Source organism: Oncorhynchus mykiss, chromosome 5, assembly GCF_013265735.2.
Source record: "Oncorhynchus mykiss isolate Arlee chromosome 5, USDA_OmykA_1.1, whole genome shotgun sequence".
NCBI classification, from domain to species: Eukaryota; Metazoa; Chordata; class Actinopteri; order Salmoniformes; family Salmonidae; genus Oncorhynchus; species Oncorhynchus mykiss.
This window is the reverse complement of record NC_048569.1, coordinates 75,701,621-75,707,620: the sequence shown is the minus strand read 5'-3', so window position 1 is coordinate 75,707,620 and position 6,000 is coordinate 75,701,621. Positions and strand designations below refer to the sequence as shown.

The 6,000-nt window shown below is 45.0% G+C and overlaps 1 protein-coding gene across 1 annotated transcript in view; it reads left to right on the top strand.

The window, feature by feature from the left end:
- The first annotated feature begins 1,154 nt into the window (after nucleotides 1-1,154).
- Nucleotides 1,155-6,000, top strand: part of rgs8 (regulator of G protein signaling 8) — a 34,754-nt gene continuing 29,908 nt past the window's right edge. The window contains exon 1 of the mRNA XM_021604382.2: nucleotides 1,155-1,219. The gene's annotated coding sequence lies outside the window, so the exon portion shown is untranslated. The remainder of the gene's footprint in view (nucleotides 1,220-6,000) is intronic.

The following is a 6,000-nucleotide window of genomic DNA, read 5'->3' as shown; positions in this document are numbered from 1 at the left end:
CCCCGCATTCCACAGGTGATAAGCGTGTGGCTCGGATTCATTCCTTCAATTTAACACCTCTCTTTACAGAGCCCAGGAGTTGTCAGTGCGGGTCAAACATGTGTTGTACCTCGTTTCCTTCCATCAGCGAACAGTAGTTATAGTTATAACGTTACATTCCTTTTCAGTCAGTCAGTTTCGGTGCATATTATAGGGAAATATAATCCCGCCCCAAGCCAACCCCAATGCATAAGGTGACTCACCTTATAGTCGTCTGAGGCGAACTGAGTACCGGAAAGGTGTACAGACAACGGGTGGAGGTCCCCAACACATTTAACCATTTAGCCAAAGACATGAGCAGAGAGATTTTGTAAGAGAGTATCTTTATGTCCACTGACTACAGAGGCTCAAAGGGGATCTCAAACAATGCCTCCAAATCCAGCGTCAAGTCCAATGTGGGCGCAATAGGTTTAGATACTGGTCTGAGACAATGTACACCTTTCAGGAACCGCACCACCAGGGGGTGAGCCCCAGATGAGGCTCCATCAATTCCCACATGACAGCTGAGATAGCAGCCATGTTCACTTTTTGCTCAAAAAGCTCCTCTAGGAACACAAGGATGTCCCTCACAGAGCACTGAAAAGGAACAGGTCTTTATTTTGGCACCAGAGCTCAAGCGCTTGCCACTTATACAAATACAGACCTTTCGTGGAAGGCGCCCTTGTGCCAAACCTGTCCTTTCACGTGGGACAACAGGTCTTCGCAAATCAAGGCTGCCTGGTCCAATGGGGAGCCACAATAATGAATTATAAGCCCTCCCGGCACACTCTCTCCAATGTTGGCTGAATCGGAACCACTGGTGGAAATGCGTAAAGAAGGATCTGAGGCCACTGGTATGACAGAACGTCCGTTCACCATGGGGCATTCGGATCCCTTATCAAGGAAAAAAGACAACACTGTGTGTTTTCCAGCAATGAGTAAAGATTTATGTTGGCCCTGCCGAACCTCTCCCATATATGGGGTGACTGGGGTACATGGGCACGTGAAAGTATGCATCCTTTAGGTCGATGGTGGTGAACCAGACCACTTGGGGGTACTGTTGTCACCATGGGTGTTTGGGGAGGCTGGCAAGGGAGAACCCGATCCTGCGCCACCTCCCATCCCCGAGCTAGGGCTGTCTCCTTCCCTGTGCTGTGGCAGGACCATCTCTCACCTCATCTCCACAAACTACACATAAATCGTGAGTATCTTTCAGAGAAATTCTATAACCGCATGACTGGGGGCACGATCTCGACCCCAAACCAGACTTAGCCATCGTCGTCTCTGTTGCTTTCTTAGCAATCTTACTAATTTCGCTAGCAAATTGAAGAATAACAAATTGTTTGTGATTAGGAAACTTATGAGAACAAGTACAAAATGGGACAGATTAGTTGGAGTATGAATCGTTCCTTTTCACTCCGAGGTGAAGAGCGGAATAATTTAAGGAATAAATCCGAGCCTCACGCTTATCACCTTTGACAGGCGGGGTGTCCACCGAGGCAAGGATTTTATTGGCCTTGTCAGGCGGGATTGTAGATCTTCAAACAAAGTCGCGAGAGTGGGACTCCCCCACAGTGTGTTGTACCGAAGTTGTCTGTCTGAAAGGGAACTGCAATTCACATGTGATGTAAAAACATGCTGTTCTCCTCAAGTGAATAGGTGGTGTTAACATGTAAACTCTAGATTGAATACACGTGAAAATATGATTTGAAATTTAAGATCAACATGTGAAAACAGTTATTTTCAACTGAAAATTTGACGTCTTTTTTTGTAATGGATCCCACATCTGAATCCTAGATATACAATACTCTTAAGCTGACCTACTTGTATAATATGTGCATGATGAGTAAATACTTTAATTGTGCTATTTTGGTCCAATGATGCCTTCTAACTTTCCCCAATAATGTAATCTGGAAGTGAAGTGAATGTGTGTGCTTTATGTGAGTGAACATAGCTGGTCACGGGTACAGAAGTCAGACATCTGTAGAATAATCTGTTTGCTGTGAGGCTGTGAGGAGCAGTGTGCCTGATAGAGCAGAGCTGCAATACTGAATGTAGGCTTCTCAGCATGTGACATGTGCAGTTCCAGCAGACAGCGGCCACGTGAGACAGACAAAGAGACGGCAGAGAGATGAAAGGTCAATGGTTAGGAAGCAATAATAACAGGGATTCACTTTAGTTAAATGTTTAAAGAAAGAGAAAGGGGGGTGACATGTGCACACACATGACACACACACACGACACACACACACTCTCACACAATTGCCGGGAAGGTTCTCCATGTCGATTAGTCATCTACAGCAGAGGTAAAGAGAAAGAACGATTGAGAGAAATAAGTGTCTGTGGGATTTGAATGACATCAGCGATTCCAGCAGCATTAGTTAGCTCTGACTGTAGTAGCCGTATGAAAGGTGTGTGTCCTTGGTACCAAGTGGGCGGACATCTCTCATCACTTTCCTTTTGTACGGTTCTTCCTAGTATTGAAAAGGGCTCCATTTGATTTGCTTGCGGCTGATTCTCTCCTTGTGGCAAACAAACTTTGCTTCTGTCTGACGTTGCCTGATGTGGCGGGAAGTTAAAGGAAAAAGACTTTGGCTCAGGGCTTTTAAGGGTGAGCCTTCTGACAGCTATGTATATTTCTGATTGAATATGCTATGAAAAGCACTGTTTTTTCTCTTTGTGCATACTGTCACAATTGTCATTGGTGATATCAAGGGATGGCATGTTCATTGTTGTTCAGTAATTGGCCGCTACATTCCTCCGACTCCCCAATGATTTGACAGGAGACTAGAAAGGGTTGTTCAGCAGTGAAGTGCACGTGCCAATTATGCCCCTGAACAAGCGACAGATAAAGAGAGAGAGAGAGAGACAATGAAAGAGAAACAAAGGGAGAAAGAAATAAAGCGCTAGAGAAAGAGACAACCCTGGGGCTCTGCACTTTGTTTGTGCTGTTGCTGGAAAATGGGAAGTATTTCTGCTCCACCATGTGAAATAAAAATAAACACATCCATACATTTCCCATGCTTAGAAAGGTGTTTTCTTCTTTCTCTACTGTCTAAGAAAAACACTGCTAACATGTATCTGAGCTGCTGCTGTGTTTGCCTCCCAACACCCTGACCATGAGACCTCACTCCACTACAGCCACCTCCCTGTTGTTTCCTGCTGTGGATGAGTGCCCCTGTTCCCCATTTGGCATCGCAGCACTGGATGACTGAGTTATGTGTGTGTAGTGTTTGTGTATAAGTGCATCCGTCTATGTCTGTGTGCACATACACTTAAACATTGGTGGGTTCTGAGCAAGGTTATTATAGTTTTGTGAGTTTCTATTCATTTTTATTTCTATTCATTTTTAGATTTACACTACCGTTCAAAAGTTTGGGGTCACTTAGAAATTACGTTGTTTTTGAAAGAAAAGCACATGGTTTGTCCATTAAAATAGCATCAAATTGATCAGAAATACAGTGTAGACATTGTGAATGTTGTAAATGACTATTGTAGCTGGAATCGGTTTTTTGGGGGGGGAATATCTACATAGTCATACAGAGGCCTATTATCAGCAACCATCACTCCTGTGTTACAATGGCATGTTGTGTTAGCTAATCCAATTTTATCATTTTAAATGGCTAATTGATTAATAGAAAACCCTTTTGCAATTATGTTAGCACAGCTGCAAACTGTTGTCCTGATTAAAGAAATCAAATCAAATTTTTATTTGTCACATACACATGGTTAGCAGATGTTAATGCGAGTGTAGCGAAATGCTTGTGCTTCTAGTTCCGACAATGCAGTAATAACCAACAAGTAATCTAGCTAACAATCCCAAAACTACTACCTTATAGACACAAGTCTATAATATGTACATAAAGATATATGAATGAGTGATGGTACAGAGCGGCATAGGGAAGATACAGTAGATTGTATTGAGTGCAGTATATACATATGAGATGAGTATGTAAACAAAGTGGCATAGTTAAAGTGGCTAGTGATACATGTATTACATAAAGATGCAGTAGATGATATAGAGTACAGTATATATATTTACATATGAGATTAATAATGTAGGGTATATAAACATTATATTAGGTAGCATTGTTTTAAGTGGCTAGTGATATATTTTATATCATTTCCCATCAATTCCCATTATTAAAGTGGCTGGAGTTGAGTCAGTGTGTTGGCAGCAGCCACTCAATGTTAGTGGTGGCTGTTTAACAGTCTGATGGCCTTGATATAGAAGCTGTTTTTCAGTCTCTCGGTCCCAGCTTTGATGCACCTGTACTGACCTCGCCTTCTGGATGATAGCGGGGTGAACAGGCAGTGGCTCGGGTGGTTGTTGTCCTTGATGATCTTTATGGCCTTCCTGTGACATCGGGTGGTGTAGGTGTCCTAGAGGGCAGGTAGTTTGCCCCCGGTGATGCGTTGTGCAGACCTCACTACCCTCTGGAGAGCCTTACGGTTGTGGGCGGAGCAGTTGCCGTACCAGGCGGTGATACAGCCCGACAGGATGCTCTCGATTGTGCATCTGTAGAAGTTTGTGAGTGCTTTTGGTGACAAGCCGAATTTCTTCTGCCTCCTGAGGTTGAAGAGGCGCTGCTGCGCCTTCTTCACGATGCTGTCTGTGTGGGTGGACCAATTCAGTTTGTCTGTGATGTGTACGCCGAGGAACTTAAAACTTACTACCCTCTCCACTACTGATGCATCGATGTGGATAGGGGGGGTGTTCCCTCTGCTGTTTCCTGAAGTCCACAATCATCTCCTTAGTTTTGTTGACGTTGAGTGTGAGGTTATTTTCCTGACACCACACTCCGAGGGCCCTCACCTCCTCCCTGTAGGCCTTCTCGTCGTTGTTGGTAATCAAGCCTACCACTGTTGTGTCGTCCGCAAACTTGATGATTGAGTTGGAGGCGTGCGTGCCCACACAGTCGTGGGTGAACAGGGAGTACAGGAGAGGGCTCAGAACGCAGCCTTGTGGGGCCCCAGTGTTGAGGATCAGCGGGGTGGAAATGTTGTTGCCTACCCTCACCACCTGGGGGCGGCCCGTCAGGAAGTCCAGTACCCAGTTGCACAGGGCGGGGTCGAGACCCAGGGTCTCTAGCTTGATGACGAGCTTGGAGGGCACTATGGTGTTAAATGCCGAGCTGTAGTCGATGAACAGCATTCTCACATAGGTATTCCTCTTGTCCAGTTGGGTTAGGGCCGTGTGCAGTGTGGTTGCGATTGCATCGTCTGTGGACCTATTTGGGCGGTAAGCAAATTGGAGTGGGTCTAGGGTGTCAGGTAGGGTGGAGGTGATATGGTCCTTGACTAGTCTCTCAAAGCACTTCATGATGACGGATGTGAGTGCTACGGGGCGGTAGTCGTTTAGCTCAGTTACCTAGCTTTCTTGGGAACAGAAGAAGCAATACAACTGCCGTTCTTCAAACTAGCTGAGTATCTGGAACATGAGCATTTGTGGGTTTGATTACAGGCTCAAAATGGCCAGAAACAAACTTTTCCTCTGAAACTCATTAGTCTGTTCTTGTTCTGAGAAATAAAGGCTATTCCATGCGAAAAATTGCCAAGAACTGAAGATCTCATACAGCGCTGTGTACTACTCCCTTCACAGAAAAGTACAAACTGGCTCTAACCAGAATAGAAAGAGGAGTGGGAGGCCCCGGTGCACAACTGAGCAAGAGGACAAGCACATTAGAGTGTTTAGTTTGAGAAACAGACACCTCACAAGTCCTCAACTGGCAGCTTCATTAAATTGTACCTGCAAAACACCAGTCTCAACGTCAACAATGAAGAGGCGACTCCGGGATGCTGGCCTTCTAGGCACAGTTCCTCTGTCCAGTGTCTGCGTTCTTTTTCCCATCTTAATCTTTTCTTTTTATTGACCAGTCTGAGATACGGCTTTTTCTTTGCAACACTGCCTAGAAGGCCAGCATCCCGGAGTCGCCTCTTCACTGTTGACGTTGAGACTGGTGTTTTGCAGGTACAATTTAA